Consider the following 20147-nt stretch of genomic DNA (forward strand, 5'->3'; position numbering starts at 1 on the left):
ACCAGCAGGCAAACAATTTAGCAAGAGCACCATTTACGCTCACTGGGGTCTGACAAGAGTCCGTCCAGAGGTGATCGATCCATAGCAGAGAGGACATACACCCACAGACATCATGATATCTCCTGCTCTAGCTACCAAACCACTCATTGCAACTCTCCCAATGGCTTTAACCAAATGCCGCTAAGGACAACTTAAAACAGGAAGAAATCTGCCCAGTCCCACAAATTTAGATCCATTTACGCCTCCCCTGAAGTACAAGTGCTCCTCTTCAATTATTATAGCTGCTGATGACTCTGCTAGGAGCACAGAAAGCAACTGAGTCCTTGGCAGGACCATAACAGTCCATGTGCTCAGGGTATGGTTTCACAGAATGTCTCTGCACCAACTCAGCTTGATTTGAAAGCCAGCAAACCCAGGAAAAGATGCCAAAGAAAATCCTGGCCATGAAGAGACTGGGGCTGCTGGGGATGAGGAGAAATCATCTCAAGTGGTCACTGGTGTTTAAGAAACATCTGCAGCAAACCCAAGGCACTACAGATCTGCAACGACAGCTGCAGAGGCCAGGCATCAGGTTAAAGAAAAGAGCACATACACATCCACTGGAAATAACCTACAATAAAAAGTACATCCAGACAGGCCTGAGCTATGCCCTGTCTGCAGCACAAGCAGGAAAGCAGAAGGGGAACCATTCCCTGGCACGCTCCCAGGCTGGGGTAACAGACAACAAAACAGCTGCCAGGGTCAGGAGCATCACTGAGCATCAGAGAGGGACTGGCGGGGTCAGACGTGGGCTGTGGGGCAGGCAGAGGCAGCTGTGCCAGCAGCATCCTGCAGCCAGCACCACGCCGGAGTTCGCATGGATTGGAACATGGACAAGCAAAGCTGTTTGTATTCAACCCGTGCATGTTTGAGTAAGTGATTCTCAGCTGAGTGCTGCGTGAGGGAAAGGTACGTGTTCATTATGCTGTTGGAATTTAAAAACAATTAGCAGTGCAAATATTGGTTTGAAACCTGCTAGGTTTGCCTTTTTTTTTTTTTTTTTTTCCCCCATCCATCACAGTATCCAGTAAGTAATTTCTCAAAAGTATTTCCTCTGGGCATGAAGCTGGCATCTTGCACAGCCTTTGCCCACATATTAATCATCATTCTTGTCACTCTCAGCTGAGGCCCCTGTTATCTGTCTGGCTGCAGTCTCTGCCGGCAGCCAGTGGTGAGAGGCCGTGCTTCCCCCGTTCCCCTCCTGCAGCTCCTTCACAAAACTGCTCACCCGCACGTGCTGTGAGAGGGGATGCTCCACCTCTGAGGTGTTCAGAAATGTTTGTATCACAGGGAAAAGACAGAATCAGTCAGAGAAGAGCCACACATTTGAGAAACTGCACACAAGCGTGATGCAAAGTGATGCTGCGGGAGAGCTTGATGTGGGGATGATTGCATAGGAAAAACTGCGCGCGGGCCACTCGTGCTTTGAGGGCAGCAGCAAGGCAAAAGCACCTGTCAGGGGACAGTGTGGACAGCAGAGATGCTGGGAGGTGGCAATGGCAGAGCTGAGACCCTGGCCAGGCTAGGAAAGGTGACAGCGGAACCTACAGCAAGAAAACTATAGCCCTAGAACCACAGTCTGCCTGAAAAGACCACAAGAAACAAGGTGCATTTGCTGAATTTTGGGGATGGGAAGCTGGAGAGATGAACATTTGTGTGGCTTCTGTGCCCAAGCCACAGCTAAGTGGTGTGCTGCCATGAAACCCTGACACAGGTGTGACAAAATGCCAGGAGAAAAGCAAAGCCCAGAAGGAGAAAAAGATATCAGCAGTGGTTTTATAGTGCAGTGGACCATTAGCAACACGGGGGTTTGGATGTGGAAGGGGCGTGGTATGGAGGAGAAGAAATCTTCCTCTGCCAGTGAAATCTCAGTTGCAACAAATAAGCAAATTCCATCATGCAGCCCCAAAAATTCCCAGCCTGCAAACATGCGCGTTACTTGCTGCCCTTCTGAGAAGTTCCATATCTTCCCTCCTCCCACCCACCGGCTGCCTCTCTGGTACATCTCCCTTCCTTTCTTCTGAGCCTGCTTCAGCAAAGGATGCTCTTCCTCCAAAAGACCTTCCTCCAAACACTTTCCTCCCCTCTGCTAAGAAATGGTTTCTGAGGATCAATCACTTATGAAAGTTGCTGTTTCTCCAACCTCTTGCTCTCCAGGTTCTTATTTTCACTCAGTCCCTGACAGGCTGCCTTTCATTCTCCATCTGCAAAGAGAGATGTACTTGAGCAAACTTCAGCTGGCATGGGTAACCCCATGCCAGTAAGGTTAGTGGAAGTGCAAGGGTTAAGACAGGCTAACTAATGGGAACACCGCAAACAAAAGCAATGGATTTATTAAATTAAGCAGAAAATCCTACTATTTTTTTTCCTGCCCTTGCTAGAAAATATTTACCTACTCTCTTCTTGACTTGTATCAAAAACCTTGCAGGAAATAAACCTGTTCAAAATTATTTTTTCTGGCTGCAATATTTTCTAACAGGTCAAAATACTGGACAGCAGCAGTCACTTCTTCTTTCCCCCTCCAAATCTTGCATGGCAGTGTTTTACCAGCCATTACTGATAAAGTTTTTGTCTCCCTCTTCTCTGATTCACCTCAGGATTCCCACCATCAGAAATGCTTTGCCCTCTTGCCATCAGCCTCCTCCCAGATGTAAACTAGGGCAGAACAAAAGACCAGAAAATATCTATGGGGAATCCTTGCACTCCCTGTGCCTCCTTTCGAAGGGCGCTCTGAGATTAGCTTGCCAACTCGTGTGATCCACACAGGCCATCAGATTTTTCCAGTACTTGCAAAAGAAGAGTTAGAAAGTTTGTTTTAAAGGAAAAGCAGTGGGATGGCTCACTCCCTGTGTGCTTCTTCCCCTGCAAAAAGAAGCCATATGGCAGCTCTTAACTGCACTTACTGTGCTGGAATTACACGGCCTTCTGGGTTTCTTCTCCAAGACTGCCCAACTGTGCAATTGCCACCAAGCTGCCACCTGTCTGCCTGGCAAATGCTGTCCTGCTCCCTGGGCTCCAGCCTTCTGCAGGCAGCTCCATTGCTGGGTGGCTGCACCCTGAGGGCCCTGCCTTCATCTCACCCCAAGTTTTATCAAGCTCACCCCTGTCTGCGTTGAGCCCATCAACATTTAGACTCATTTGGTGTCCCTAAGGATCCTAGACCCAGAGTCAAAGAAATCTGGCCACATAACCCTACAAAAAACACTTAAAACCCCCTTTGCATGTGCTTGCTGCTGCGCAGCTTGCAAGTTCTGCAATGCCTGCTCTCTGTTTGCTTTAAGATGTGAAAATAGAGGCTATTTGGGCAGCTCTGCCAGTGAAACATCTCAGGTGTGCACTGAAGAGCAGCTCAGAGCAAACCAGGGCTCAGTACCTCATTGCTAAGGGGTCAGGCTGCTGGCTCAGAGCTCAGGCAGCTCCTGTGGCAGAAGCCACACAGTGTCACAAGCAGGCAGTGACAATCACTGGAAAGCCCAGGAATATTTTACAGGGGTGAAACACCTTTTCAGCCTTCTACACCTCAGATTTAGGGTGGCCCAGCCTTGTGCGACCTTCACAGGGCTATTAGGTAGGCAGGCATGTTGCTGCTGGTACCCTCCAAGCTCCCAGCCCTCCCATAAGCTGTTCTGTAAAGCAGCATTTTGGTCCAGCTGCTTCTCATCCTTCTCAGACCCCATCAGGTTTAATGATACTCTTAGTGTGTATCATTTAGGACAGGAGGCTTGAAAACGGTTTTTCCCAAAAATCTCTCCAAACTGGGTGAAGTCACAATCAGAAAAAGCCAAAACAAAAAGCCAACAAACCCAACCATGAGTTTAAGGGAACACTAACGTCTGTTGCTTCCACATCATATCGCGTTACACCTGATGCCCACACCCGGACTCAAACTGTGCCAGCTCTGCCATACAAAGGCTTCTTGTGGGAAGAAATAAAAACTTGAGAAAACATCCCTTCTTGGAGCAAACACTCCTTTGAACACACATTGATGCTAGACATGAGGCTTTGGTGCTCAGGGCTTGTCCTGTGTGCCAGGACCCCAGCAGAGCTCCCCACCGAGTGCTCCTCATCCCCATCCCTGTGTGACAGTGACATTCCTGCACAGCTCTGCCAGCCTGATTAGCAATACAGCGCTTTGGTGTGTGCTGAACACCATGATCTCATCTGCACCAGGAGGACATCAAAGTGACCACAGGGTTCCTGGCAGCCCTGGTCAGCAGCTGGTCAGCGAGAAGCTGCTCTTCTCATTTAGGTCACTTCTTGAAGCCAGGCATGTTGAGAGCTGGTGGATGACCAGCTTGGGCATCCTGCCTCTCCAGCAGAGCCACGGGTAGCCAGATCCAATGAGGTGATGTTCACAGACTTCAGTAGCTGGAAACTGCAGGAGAAGAGAGCCCTATCTGCTTTGAAAATAAATGCAAAACCAGAAAACATTGTAAGGGAAGCCAGGCAGGTGTTAAATCACAACAGCAAGTATCTGCCTTATGATCTTGTCCACACCAGCGTTAACGATAAAATCCAGGATCCTGCTTTCCTATCGAAGAGGAGAAAGCTAAGAAATGATTCAACATTACAACCCAAGCAGGGAGCAGGTTCTGCAGCCCTGTGCTGGGTGGGACAGCAGGAAAAAGCTACAGGTATCCACTAGAAATACAGATTTTACATAAGTAAGTTAAACGGTACTGAGATTTCATAGGGAAAAAAAAAAGATGTTTGGTATTAAATCCAATATAGTTGGAAGGTGAGGCTCATGTCAGTCCTGGAAGAAAAGATCCGTGGTGGGTTTATCTGCAGCTTAAACAGATCACTTTACAAGTTAATCCAGGTTCATTCTCCTAGGGTATTCAGCCCTGAATTTATTACATGGTGGACTGCACGATCCTGACGAGACCAGGGTTGTTTGGCTCTGATGTGCCACCATGTCAGTTCAGGCTCTGCCTTGGTGCCCCATGCATGCCCCATGCCCCTCTGCTTCGGTGCTGGCAGCGGAGCAAACGGCCCCAGTGCCCGTGGTGATAACACGGACCAGGCTGGACCTGGCAGAGAAGGGAGAGGAGAAGAGCAGCTTTAACACCAGCTCAGCTGCTAACAAATTGCCTCCAGCCGTGTTCACTCTACAAAATACTCCAGCTGCAAGCTCAGGCAAGCTTAGCTGGAGAGGAGGCTGTGACTTCTGCCAGCTTGAACTGATCCAGCCCCATGCAGGGGGACCAGAAGCATGCATTAGGCAGCTCCAGCACAGCAAATGCCCCTTTTCCTTGGTTTCACTTGTATAGTTCGATCATCAGGGCTAAGAATTCCTGCCCCAGACTTGCAGAGGGGCCACAAGCAGGCACACAGTCGGATGATGCGAAGGGAAAAGAGAAGACACTGTTGCAGGGATGCTACTGCCCAGCTCTCCAAAGAGGCGATGTTTGAGCAACATTGTGCAGAATTTCTGCCAAACGCTGACAGTATGCAGCACGACACAGGGTCAGGGGCTGTTTCACAGACAATGCTAAAAGACCACCCATTAATTCAACTCGCTTTACAAAAAGTTTTATTTTTAGTGCTTGTCGAGTGGTGCCAGATTGGCAGTATTATAAATAGAAGACTTCTATTTATCCTACAGTCTAGGTACCGCCGTGCTAAGTCAGTTTTACGACCTCAATAAATCCAGATTAGGTGCTCTCAAGGATGTGTCACCATACAAATAACATTTCCTCTTCGCATTCATACGCACAGCTAGGGGGATGGATTATACCAAGGGGGGGTGCTGCCCTCATAAGCCAGCCTGATGCTTTCTGATCTGTCTTGATGCGATACAGGCTGACGTTCAAACAAGACTCAGATTCAGATCTCTGAGCCCTATCTAAAAGACGATTACATACCTTGCATTTTGGGGTGAAAAGCCTATGACAAAACTAGAAGATGAGGGTCTGCCTTGATGTCCAGCACAGGGAGCATCACAGTCCATCCCTGAATGATGGTCAGATGCTGGTATGTGCAGGATTCAACCAGAGGATGAAACTGCAGTGTCCTTGCCCACATCAGCCTCACATATGGTGACAAAAGAGCAGGACTAGGAGTCAGAATAGCTCACTGCTCTGCAAAGGTGGAAGAAAGGGAGGCCACAGGAAATAGAATCCTATTTGGTAGAATAGCTTACAGCCTATTGCAAAGATGTTGCTTTTCTACCAAGCTGAGTGTCAATAACTATTAAAACGCTGAAATAATTCTTTCCCCTTAAAAAAAAAAAAAAAAAAAAAAAGAGAGAGAGAGAGAGAGAGAGAGAAAGTAACCCCTTTCCAATTTGCTTCTATTTCTTTTGTCCTTTCACCAACTGATGCTGCTTCATTAAATCTGTGGCATTATGTCAATTCCCAGCACGACAAGCATTTTCTAGCAGTCACACACCTCCCTCTTTGAACAGGCTGTGCTGCTCCCAGAGACAGGGGATGCTGAAACAGCTCAGCAGTAGGTAAATGCACCTCCTGAAAAGACCAGCATTTCAGGATGCCTGCTCCAAATAGTGTCACCTAACTCTTTATGCATTGATTTGAGCTTGTGCCCTCCTGTGAAAAACACACATGCTCCATGCCTGAAGACTGACTGGTCTTATTCTAAGCTCTTCTCTGCTGACTACTGCCAGCAGCCAGGGCAGGGCAAAGGGGAAAAGATCTGCAGCCTTCAGTTACCCTAAAATCACCTGGTTCCCTACCTGGGACTGGCCTGTCAGGCTGCTTTGGTCTCTGCTGGGGCCCAGAGAGCAAATACACTGGGAAGCCAACCATATCAAAGAGCATATGAATTAGAGCAGCTGTAAGTTTCTGATCCTCTCGCTCTCTGTGAGATTTTTATAGTTTCAAAAGCTGGAAGCCGGCATGAGTACAAGCTGCTTGGCTCAGATACAACGTTTTGTCTGGTCAGCTGCTTGGCAGGAGGAGGTAGGGTGCTGGTTTTGGGATATGCTGTGCTGCCTGCCTGCCCCAGCCCTGCAGCAAACCCTGCTCCAGCTGCTGACAAGAGCTTGCTTTTCCTCCTTACTTGACCTAGAAGGGGTTCTGGAGGTCAGGCAAGTGGAAAGGGGGTGCTTCAAGCTCACCAGAGCCCACCAAAAGTATGAAAAGAGGCTGTGGAGAGGAATTATCCTTATTCATTTGCTCAGATAACCTTAATGCCTGGATCTGGAACAGCTGCTGGAGAAGACTGGAGGTTTGGCTAGTCTTGTACTGGCCTTTGTTTGCATGGGAAGGGAAGCAAAACGCTAAACGAGACAAAGTATGAGGAGAAGGAAATTTAAAAAAAAAAGAAGAAGAAAATGTACTTGTGCACAACAAGATGAGAAAAAATAAACTAAGCCCTGGTGGGAGTGTGTGTTATTTGCTAGACGTTGCTGTCTGATTTTAGAGTCACAAGCCTGAGCACTAAAACCACCACAGAGTCATCATGTAGTCACAAACACAGCCCGCGCTGCTAAATGAGGATTTCAATGAACTTCCCAGTGCTCACGAGTGGCACCACATAACTCATGTGCCAGGCTGGGATAAGGGTTCATCACAACTGCTGTAAGGCACGTAGGCACTGGAGCTCCCTGGCTGATGATGATCCCATTCCACCACAGTTCTTGAGGTTTCTAATTGAGTTCCCTCTGCCTGAAATGAAAGCAGCATCTTTCAGACATAAAAAAAGATTTAAAAATAATTCTGTTGAAATGTCTATTTTGGGATTAAAATCTGAAACCTTTTCAGGACAGAGAGGACATTGTACCACACAAGGCACTGGCTGGGAGGGTGAGAGACCAGGCTCTCACCTCTGCTCCCCTAGGGGCATGGGCATAGTTTGTTATCCCAGTTAGTGTGAACACACCAAGCTCAGCAAGAACACCCCTGTGGATACAGCACCACGGAGCCAGCACCGGGTTTGACATAGAGCTCCTCCATGCTTCTAACTTGAAAAAGGAAGAAGCAGAATGAAGAGCTGAACTCATCCAAATAAAGCTATTAAGGATTTGGCAGGAATATCGGGCATCCTGTGGCTTGCTAGCACCCCCAGCTGGTCTGTCATCACTGGCTCCCCTTCCAACCCAAAGCCACCTCCCAGGGACACGCTGTCTCCTGCGAAGGCAACAGCTCGTGCCTCAAACACCCCAGCTCTGGCCTTCTCTGCCTACAGACAGCCCTCCTCCTGTTTGCTCCTGACATAAGAAGCTTCTCACTGGAGAATGTAGAGGTGAGTCTTTTGTTAACTTTTCCATTAACTCTGAGTCAAAGTGACTTGTGCCTGCTGTCTTCTGGACAGCAGGAAGCCCCAGGTCCTGACGATGGGCAGCAGACCCCACTCTGGGGATCTAGACCGTATTTTGCCCATCCAAGGACAAGCAAGACCCGCAGCAGTAGTGTCTGTCCCTCCGGTTCCTGCTGCCCTCAGCACAGAGCAGAGCTCCCAGACTCACACCAGGATATTCCAGAGGAAGAGCAAACAGACTGGAAACCTTGACAACTAGCTGATTGCATTGGCTTTGCTTGGATTTCTTCATAAGCTGCCAGCTCCACTAAACAGACAACTGTTTTCCTACTTATTTAATAATTAAAGTGAAAGGCACCTTCTGGGAGGCCTATTTTTCTCATTTACCAAATGAGGTTACAATATTCAGCTGTTTGCCTAAAGATTTACACCATGCTGCTCACTGCAGTACCAGAGCCTAGATGGAGTTGGGAGTGGATGGAAGGTCTTGCTCAAGGAAATGAGACATACATTCACCACTTATGCATGATGTTAAAACAAGCTGCAAGTAGGAAGGCAGCAGTTTCCCTTCTGCTGCTCCCAGCAGCACATAGCATGAAGCCTCCATGATCCTGCCTTCAGACCAAGACTCCTTTCCTGGGTTAATACTCTCAAGAGGGAGCTGGGGCTTTCTTCTCCATCCATCCTTCGTTGCTGGGGCTGACCACCAGCAATCTGGAGGAATAAAGTACACAACCCCTGACAGCACAACTCCTACTGTGAAATGTCTTAATGCTTTCATTTTCATTACAGAAGGAAGCTTAAGGGAGAAGTACTCGTGTACCTCTTTCAAATTAGAAGCAGGGAGAGGGACAGGGAACAGCATGGTTTTGAAGATTCAGCCTCCCATATGATTTCTGGGCATGTAGTGCTGGCCATACTGGGTGGGCTCAATTAAAAACAGTACTTGCTGTGCCCTGCATAAAGATGTGCACTGCCCTTAGGCCACAGTGTGCTCCAGAGATAGTCACAGTTTCAGATTGAACGGTTTCATTAGAGGATGCCGCATGGTTAAGGCTGAAACATTTCATGCATGGCAGCTCAGGTTTGATGGACTTTTGCTAAGGCAGGGAAGGACATCCCACAGGCTCTACAGGAACACTGCACATGCTGCTTCTGCCAAAGGCAGCCCCAAACCCGAGTTTCAGAACTGTATTTCTTCCTACCATCTGTAAAACACTATTTTCACCTGCTGTAACTCATTTCAACTGTAACTCTCTCAATGCAATGACCAAGAACTAGCCACCAAAGTGACTCCCTCCTGCTCTGAGTTGTTGTACTCCAAGCAAAGCTCATCAAGCAAATTCTAGTATTGACCAGCACAGAAGGAAGACCCGCTCTAGCACCAGCTCCTCAGCCAGTGTAAGCCAGCAGAGTTCTATCCTTTGAATCCATTTATTGCATTGTGTAGTAGAAAGACACGCTTTCTCCCAGCCTGTGCTTCCTGCACAATAGGTGTGCACTGGCAGGGGCAGGAGTTTAGAAGAGCACCTCATTCCACCCACAGAGCCTGGATTGCCCTCCCACAGCTGTCACCGAGGCAAATCCTCCAAGCAATGAGACATAACGTGATAACAGTGAGTTTAGAGCAGAAGGAAGAAGTGATCCATCTTTGCTTTCTGGTTTCTAATCCTTGAAGATAGGCTCAAGTCACACACCACAGTCAAGCTGACCACGGATTATTTTCTACCATGGAAGCAAAGTGCCTGACAGTCTCTTGGTCGGTCTCTTGCCACTGCACCCTGCTAAGGAACAGTTCCTTGAGTGCAAGCACAGCCCTGATCCCTGAAAGGGTTCCACTCTGCTAACGAGCACACACAATCAACCCAGCGCAGACACCCGAGCTTGGAGCCAGGAATGGTCTCATATCTAGGGGAACTGTGACCTACAGCCAGCACCGAGCACTTTTAAATCCTTCCCCAAAGTGCCAATGCATGACTTTGTGCCCTGTCTCAGGCGGGAGAGATGGTCTCGGCAGCGTGCAGCAGCCAGGAACCCGCCATGGTGTTCAGGGGTATGGCACGACAGTGGGGGGTGCACTTCTCAAGCATCCCCCTACCCTGTGAATGGCAAAACTAGGGCTTCAGCAGGGCCAGGCTTATGAGAAAGTGCTGATTTGGGCCCCCTCAACTCCATCCTTCAGCAGGTCTCCACCCAGAGCAGCAGTTTTGCGTAACTAAATTGAAGCAACCCTGAGAGTGTGCAGTTTATGTATTTCTAGATCATTAAGCCTTCTCCTAGCGACAGTGTTTAAAAGGCATTATGACGTTTCATTCCTTTTCCCCCCTTGCTGTTTGGTTCTTGAAAATTAAAAGATAAGCTTCATAAATCTCATGGAGAAGAGGGAACTGTCACTTCAGCTTTAGAAGAAAAGCCAGCAAAGAAACAAAATTCTTCTTTTGGCAGAGGAGAAAAAAATCCATTATTAAAGGCTTATAGACAAAGGCTCTCAACACAATTAAAGGCAAACCTAAGCCTTTGAAAGCAGAGGGCATGACATTGGAATACACACAAGAGGTAGAGATGAAAGCCTCCATTGTAGCACTGTTGAAAAAGTGGAAAAAAAAAAAAAAAGCTTTCAATGGATTCATTTGCCTAAACCAAACTAGATGAGAAGCTTTCTGGAGAAGGGCTGGAGTCTTCCCATGTGTTTGCACAATACCAAGAGCTGCTGGGCTCAGTCTTAATTAGGATCCTGGGGCATTACTAGAATAACTTAGAGAGAAAGGGTCACAACATTCATTAATCGGAAAGAAAACAGGGCTCCAATATTTTCTGTGGGAATTTTTCCACCTGGGAAACCTAAGCTTTCTTTCCAGCCTGTTGAGCTGAAGCAAAAAATGTTTTGATTTGGTGTTGTCAAGGCATTTGTTTCACAGGAGAGTGTGCTGAGAACATGGTGCTGCACCCTGGGCACACAGGTAGCTTTCAGCCCAGCAATCATCTGAAGATGTGGCCACCTCCAGAAAGCACTGAGCAGAGTAGACCTGACTCTCACAGCCTCTAAACCGAGACTACCAGATCCAAGAAAAACCCATGACTAGGATGTGAGAAACATACCAGTTTTGGTGTGCTTTGCTCTAGCAGCCAGTAAAAGCTGCTCCTTGCTCTCAAACCCCGTACAAGCAGCAATGCCACGAGCCAAACACTCACCATAAGATGCTCCCAACCAGCCTGCAAATGTCAAAGATCCCTCACTGCCATTCATGAAAGTCTGTGCTGGTAAGAGAGGCCACCACCATCCAGTAAAATCACAGTTCTGCCAACCACCCTCTGCTGGAACTGCCCAAAGCCAGGTCTGGCTTGGCCCCAGATGGCCACACCATGCTGGGAGAGCTGGGTGAGCACTTGTGCTATCATAAGTTCTGCCTATTCTCTGAGAGGCTCAGAAGTCTTTCTAAGAGAGCAGCTTTCCTTGCTGATCAGCATGGGGTATAATCACTCATGTGTCGCAGGGGGATGCTCCTGCCTAAGCTGCAGCCATTTTCCCCTGCCTGGTGTGTCAATATGGGCCACCTACATTTTTGTTAACGCTGGTTTTAATCTAGGGCTCTGCAGGAAGGGCAAATTATACTTCATACCAAAGCTCAGCATGGCTATTGTAAGGATAGAGATGGAGACTGTATGGAGTGACCCAGGGTCACTCAGAGAGCTACCAATAGGAACTGAGCGTGCAGAACATTTCACAGTTTGTTCCCCTTGCTTGCATAGGGGCTGTGCCAGCATCTTTTCCCCTCATGGGAAGGAAGGTCTATCACAACACCTAGCTGGTTTAATCCTGTTTTCATTCTCCTCTCCAGGGATGCTCCTGAGTCAAGTGATCCTGTTTTGGGATGACTTGGGTTGCTCCTACACAGAACTAAAAGACAAAGAGAAGGCAAGAGCTGTACCAGGCATGTTACCTCCTGCCCATAACCAGAGGATGTCCCTTGTGATGGTGGTGAGACTGGTGCCACCTTTCCAAGCCCAAGCTGGAGGAATCAATCCTTTCACTCAGTCTGCCATCCAATCTGAAAAACCCTGAGAGTTTATCCATTAATGTCAACTCATAGCACAATCTCTCATGAAACCAGTTATCTGTTTGCAAGGGAAAAGGCAACTCACTCCACTTAGGGCATTGAGCGGCTTCCCATTGATATTGACTGTGTTTGTCAGATACAAACCAGGTGACTAAGAGCCGAAGGATTAACCTGATACTTGTCCCCTAGCCTAGATTTCTTGCTCATCTTTGTCTATGGCAAACTGGAGGTCTTTTTTTTAATGATACTTGTCCATCATGAATAACCAAACAATTAAGCTAGGCATCCTCTGCCATCAGCCACTGATAGAGAAGCAGATAAGAAACAGGGTAATTCACCATTTCCTACTCAGAAAAGAGAAGCAGGGTCTGTGGATGGTTCCAGTTTCTCTTTTTTTTTTTTTTAATGTTTTACATTGGTTGGTTTTGTCACCAAGGAGACCAAATTCCTACACTCACTGTTTTAGACATTTGCCAGAACATAAATCAGTGTTTCTGTGCCAATGGCCATCAAGGCATAATTACATAAGCTACATGCTGTGCTTGTGAGCTATAGCTTTGCTCCCTGTATGCATGATCTGCTGGGTTGTTATGACCAAAGGGGAAAACAATGTCCTTTAGGTCTGCTCTAAGCCCCAGTCTCTCCCCTAGCATCACAGTTAGGAGTTGCCTTGAACATGAAGTTTCTTGCTGCATGTTCTTCATACCCATGTAGAAAGTCCTGCATAAAACACAGCAGCATGTTACAGAAAGGAAAATAAATTCTGGCGCACTTCTGCAACAGCAGCTGAGGCACAAATTCAGCCAAGTACTGCTGTAACCAGACCACTGGGGTTCCCGTTTCTCTGTGCACACTAATCCTGCTCTCCCCCTGATTTTTTTTTTCCCTTCCCCCTCTCAACACCACTCCTAAGAGTGAGATCAGTTTTCAAAGCACTAAACAGCAGCACCATTTGACAATGTTAATGGGAATTCTGTGCCTGGGATGCCTTTCAAAGTGCGCACTCGCTGAGTTTACACTGAGTCCCCCAGGACACAGACTGTCTCATGCTGTTTGTGCGACGCCTGTCACACTGGCTGCCATCTCCACAGCAAATCCACAGAAGCAAATACCTGACTGGAAAATCTGAGGCAGAGCTGCTGCCCATCTCAGTGAGAAAACAATATGGACCAGGCAAGGCAACGTCCACTGCTGGCTGTCAAACTCAGCTGGGACGATGCAGTAGATAAATGGGCCAATGGCCATGGGTCAAAGAGGCCATCGGGGCTTTCACAGCTCTGAAATCTCAACGCAGAGCAAACCCATAGCAGGTCACTTATATAAATGGTTACCTAATGATGTGTCTTCCCCTATCTGCATCACAGGGAACTGATACGCAGAAGAGTTAGCTCTGGTAACACGTTGTAGAAGGCTTGTCAGGAGAAATTTGCAGTCCTGAAAGCTGAAGGCTTCAGAGTTGAAGGCGCTGCCTTTCTGAACCCCCATAAACTGGCCCAAAGGAGCGCCTGTGAGAAAGCCAGGCAGGGAGCTCTTGTGCTGGTTCAGCAGACAGACTTCACCCCCATACACCCCACAGTATCTCCAAATTTGACCTGCTAACCTTTCAAAATACAGTCTAAACACATCTGGTCTTCAGGGCTGATTTTTTACATCAGGCCCTTTACTGACCTTTTCTGGAATCAGCAACAAAACTGTATCTTGAAGCAACAGCTGTTTTACATGATCTTACTTTCAAGCCAGCTCCTTAACTGATACTTCCCTCTCTTCCTCTCCCCCCATTTTAGCTTTGTTACTGCTCCATCTGGTCCCCCTGCGCTTGGAGGAACGCCAGTACCTCCTAGGAAAAAAAAAATAGCTCTCTTCAGTTTGGGGTTGTTGGGATAATGTGAGCAGGCAGCAGCAGCACCTGCATTCATTTCCAGTTCTGATTCTGGACCATCCCAGGAAGCTTCAAGCTGCTCTGAGGCTGAATCTGGGATCTGAGCATCTCCATTTTCCCCATGGGCCAGTCCGAGGACAGGGGGGCTGGTAGTTACAGCAAAGATACAAGCTAAGTAGGAGACAGTGTACGGAAAAAACATTCTGCTGGGGTTTTAACCTGTCTGCTGACTTGAGGCATTCCTTTCCTTCTGCCCTCCTCCCAAAAAAATGAAATACAGAGACTTTGAAAGATGCTGACAAAGGCAGGGGGAAGTCCTGCAATATTTCTCCATAATCCATCTGGTGTTTCTGTTTCTAAATCATGCAGTACATGAGCAGAGATCCCCATTTCAGCTCAATATGTGCTGTTGACTGCACTCTGAATACGACTTTCTCGCCCGTTGAATGGAGATGTACTACACCAGCTCTGGTTTCCTGCTCCATCCTCGTCGTGAGCCCTGACAAATGCAGTAGCAACACTTTTGAGGATTAGGGACAGGGGACACTGCCTAAACATTTTCTAATCCTGAGGACTTTCTCAGACAACCACTCAGAACCTTGTTAGGGGGGAATCAACAAGAGTTAGAAGCCTAAATTTCAGAGATGTCAGACCAGACAGTCATCCTGGAAAACATCAGGAAGCCTGGTCTAGGAAGAAGTAAAGGCTCTTGGGCATTTCACATTGTTGCTGGTACATTTGAGGAGAAGTTCCTTTGTTTTAAGGACAATAGCTTGCTTGCCTCCAGGGATCCTAGTGGGACTCCTTTCTTGCCTGTGTTACAGCTCAGGAACAAAAAACAAAGAAAAAATTGAGGAAAGCAACTACAAGCAACACCAGGAAAGGGGTGAGTTTGTGCTCCACTGAGCACACGGCTTTGTTAGGGCAACAAGGGAGGTGTGAGATCCTGGCAAAGAGGCTTTTCCCTGTTGATATCAGCTACCTCTTTCCCTAACCCACATGGGTCCAGCCTGCCAGGCAACAGACCCACCGTAGTGACCTATAGCCCCCTGTGCTGCCTTGGCACCCCACAGTGGGGATGGGTTTGCACACTCACAGGTTATATAGATTGATGACACCCACATGGGACAGGGCTGCAAAACATGCAGCGTTCAGGACTGTCCCAGAGAGCTGCAGCCCTGAACACAGGTGTGAGCAAGCTCAGCTTGCCTCTTCTCCATTGAGAGCCTGCTGTCTTTGTCCAGCTCCTGTCCTTAGCTGTGCAACCAGAGGAGACAGCAAAGAGACTCATGCTGACAAGTGCCCTCCCGAGAGCATGGCCATACCTGCAAAGGACCTTGACAGTGGGCAATGCATCGTCTGAGCACTTCTGAGCTCCAGGCAAGCAGGCAGCTTATGCCTGTAACACATCATCTTCCCGGGGTGACCTCCTGCAGCAGGCAAGTGGTTTCCTTATTGAGATTATCTGAGCCCAGGAAGGATCTCGGGTTCATACAAAAGCACAGAAAAGAGCCTAGGTACTTCTTAAGGCCCGTATAGCTGGAAAAGGATTGTCTTGTGTTTAGAAAGACAGTGATGCAAGTTAGTTTCTTCTTTAAAATCAATAACCCTCAAATCCTGCCTCACCCTGCATGCATACACATTTTTAGGGTTGATTAAAGGAATTCTCTATGAAGTGCGCAAATCATGGTCGCCAGCAGGGCTTCAGATCCTCTGTGCCTCCCCACCCTGACTGTGGGGCTCAGTTCAGGGATTCACAGAGCTCCAGGTCTTTAATCCACCCATAACCTTTAAATAAACTCACCTGGCTTTGCTCTTCCAGACTCTGGACAGACATTGAGCCAGGCTGCAGAAGGCAGTTTAAAATCTTTAACCTGCTAGAAAATATTAAACACAGAATTGCATAGGTTGGAAAAGACCTTTAAAATCATTAATTCCAACTGTTACCTAGCATTGCCAAGTCCACCACTAAACCACATCCCTAAGCACCACGTCTACACATCTTTTAAATATCTCCAGGGATGGTGACTCAATCACTTCCCCGGGCAGCCTGTTCCAATGCTTGACAACCCTTTTGATGAAGAAATAATAGCCCCCAAAAGCCATTTCTCAGGGATATCCAGCCTGGTTTTGTAGAAAGAGAGGAAGAAATCCTGATACAGGGTCAAAAGTGAAGAAACCATGGCTTGGGAGGCACCTAGCAGGCTGCTTGCTCTGGATTAGCTCTGCACTGCAAACTGCCCCATGCCCCCATCCTTTGCCCTTTGGTGTGCACACATGAGCAGGAACGTGCAAGATGCCTCTCTCCTACCCTGTGCAAGCCCACCTTCCTCAGGTACAGAGTTTACTTGCATCTTCAGGAGCTGGACAACAGAACTGCTGAACTTCTTCTGAAAAACAATACATTGAGGTTTTTGGCTTGCTGCCTGAATGAAGGGGTGCAGCAAATGCAGGCTGGCTGCAGGGAAGGTTTTATTGTGGGCACTTCAGAAAGGGATTTCAAATCTGCAACGAGTCTTGTTGCAGGGGGTAGATAAAAGCAAACTCAGTAGTTAGAGAAATAAAACTCCTGATGCAACAAAACAGGGGAGATAATCTATCCCTTTTTAAAGAGTATCAGGAAACAGGAATGGAGCTTAGACAGCTGGAGTGTAAACAGTTGGGTGAAACATGACAGAGAGAGATGAATGGTTATATTTACAAAATCTAGTTGCGTGCTGAGGAGATGCATGGCTCCAGATGCTAAATTCATGCTCTGATCAGGATGGCCAGACCCACAGCTTGCTGAAAAGAATGGAGAGGTTCATATGCACTTTGACAAGCCTTGGATCAGAGATTAAGTTAACAGCCGTCTGCACCACTGATAATTGTTTGTGGGGAGTCAATAAAAATTAATTAGATGCTAGAAAGCTTTCGTTATAGTGTTTTTCTCCAAGAGAGAGGAAAAGCATCTGCCTAGTTTGAGACTCCCATGTCTTTCATTGCTACCAGTTCAATTTAGCAGAGTTCAAAGCACAAGCGATGCCTGGTCAGCCACGTTGCCATTACCTGGAGCTCTGCTCCGCTCCGCAGGTGTGCTCCCTCCTGCCCAGCACTTACATTAAATCCATCAGGACAGAACTATTTTTCAAGTGCCAACACTTTTGCCCCTAGTTTGTGTGCACAGTGCTGTGCTAAAGCTCAACCAGCACAGTCTATACAGCTAAGTGACAGCAGAGTCACAAAGGCTGTTACACTCCACCTGCTTTCCTAATAACCACTCCAAGCAGTCATTTCTGAGAACTTTTGACTTGGACTGTTGTATTTCTTCAATATCCATATTCTTTCATCATCTCAACAGCTGTACTGCTTGCTTTTTTGGGGTATTTTTTCTCAGACACCTCTGCTGATGGAGAGGTTTTGGAGAGACTGGTGTGTCACCAGCAGACTTATCTTTCTATTCACCCTCACCCAAGTAAGCTATTTTTTTAGCAAGACAGACTTACCATGAACCCAGGTGTATCAGGGTGCCAAACGGCTCTCAAGAGCAGATCACACTGCCCAGGTACAGACAGCACTGGTTTGAGATGCTGGAAGCAACTTGGCTGCTTCCCCTTTTATACCTCAGAAGCTACCTAAAAAACTCTTAACTCCTGTTAAACTCTCCTCTTTCCTCCCTCTGGCCTTCTCACCTGGTATCTGATCAGGCTTCATCCTTTTCTCATCAAGATCCCTCATTTCTCCAGCACCAGTCACTTTGATTTCTCCTTTGTGGTCTCCCCGGAAGGTATTCATTTTCCCAGGTGCTCCCTCCTTGTCCTACCTTGCTGGGGGGAATTGCTGCTTCTCTTCTTCCACCAGCTCCATGGGTCAAACCTTGACTCTCACTGGCAGAGATGCTTCTTGCTCAGGTGCATGGGGGGATCACAAGGGAAAGGGCAGAGCTGAGAGTATGTTCTGCACACACACAGCAGTGCTGGGGGTTCACAGGAGGATGGCATGCCAGCATCAGCCCCTCACAAAAAAACAGCAATGAGCCTTGTTTGGGCTCCTGTTGGCTCTGCAGCTTCTCTGGACTGCAAATACTGTTTAAAAAAAATATATGGGTACAGTGTACAGGCATATTCCTGCACCCCTGCCTTGCTAGGAGGGTTGTGTCTGCCTGGTGTTCAAGGCAGCTCCCTACAGACAGGCTTAGGTCTCTGTCTAGTCTTTGACACTGTCAACCCTCAGATTACTAGAACATGCATATCACACAAGTCATTAAACCTCATTCCTGACACTTTGCCCCAAAGCATACACCTTCAATGCACTTATCCAAAAGAAAATTTAGTCTCCGTATGATCCATACCAAGTGGCCACACAAGCCACCTGCAAAAATGCAGCCCCAAACCTTGTACATAGGGACACTCGAGCAGCGATATCAGCCAGGGCCACCCTTGCTGCCTGCCCTCTGCTGCTCAGCCGCACAAGGCAGAGCACTCCTTCCCTTTGAACCACCTCTGAACATTACTTCTGCTCCACATGAAGCATGACTCATTGATGGATTAGCCCAGATCTGTCACACAGCAAGGCAATACAGCAGAAAAACAAAAGGCCAGCGCAGTTGTGCAGAGACAGACCCCAGCCTGTGGAGCAGGGAAGTTATCTTTCCTCTCTATAGGACTCTGGTAATTGCATCTGGATTGCATTGAGCTTGTGGCAGGCCATTCCCAGAAAGGCTGACAAACCAGAGCAAGCTCAAAGCTGATTAACAACACACAACCAGGGTCTAGAGGAATTGATTTATGTGGAGGGATTCACAGAGTTCAATAAGGCTTGCTCAGCCAAGTTCTCATTAAAGGAGATAACAGCCTGGAAATACCTGTGGGCTAGAAATCTGATGACCCATCCTTGTGGGGTTGCCCAGAGGTTAACCAGAAAGCCTGGAGATAATGAAATATGCCACGTATCAGGGCAGCCTCCACCAGGCTCAGCCCCACTAAGAACTGAACACATGCACAGCAGTACTCACAGGACAGAGCATGACCCAAGGGGCAAAGCAATATGGGCAAGATGGAGAGGACCTCCTGTATGGTTCCAGAGGGGCTGCACAGTTGCATGAAGCCATCAGGGAGAGAGGATTGCCTTTTCTACAGGAGAGCAAGGAGCTGGAGAGGAGCAGGGCACTGGCTATTGCGCAGCTCCAGAACAGACCATGACCTTGGGGCTCCCCTGGCATTTCATCCTTGTGTGGTGCCCCTTTGAGCAGCTGACCAGCTGCAGATCGGTGCTGCCTGCTCCAAGCCATTGGCTTCAGCAAGGCCTGAGAGAGCACAACAGCTAACGCTGCGCAGGGCTCCCTCTCCCAGCAACCGATTCCATTTGCAGAGTGATTCAGCAACATATTGATTTAACTATCTGCAGACAAATGACCTCTTATCTGGGCCACACTTTTTAGCGAAGGGCTTTGGTCCTGTGAATTAGTATTTTAATAGATTTACTGTGCAGTCATTTCACCTCAGCAGAGGAAGGGAGATGAGGGCAGGGATGGGGAGAGGCAGGAGGAGGCTTGGAGGGCAGCACAGGCTGGGAGGTTTGTTTTTTCTACAAACAGGCAATAAAATGAAAGTTTTTCAATGTAAAGAGGCACCACTTCCTACAGGTCTTCAATTCACATTTGCTTAGCACCCACCAAAGGGCAACCCACTTGGCTAGACCTCTGTGGATTAGAGGAGGGGGATGGACCAAGATGCAGACACCAAACAGGACTGTGCAGGGGACACAGCCACCAGTATCAGATGGGTTGGGTGGGCAACACACCTCACCCAGACAACTCACCTGCCCTTGGTCATCAGCAGCACACAAACCCCTGGTAGAGGCATTTCTGCATAGCTACAGAACATGTTTGTTTGTTTGTTTAAAAAAAAGCTACCCATTTTTTTGCTGTACACATGCAAGTAGCACACAAACTGTAAGCCAGGATCTAT

This window comes from Streptopelia decaocto (genome assembly GCF_964273445.1).
Source record: "Streptopelia decaocto genome assembly, chromosome: 6".
NCBI classification, from domain to species: Eukaryota; Metazoa; Chordata; class Aves; order Columbiformes; family Columbidae; genus Streptopelia; species Streptopelia decaocto.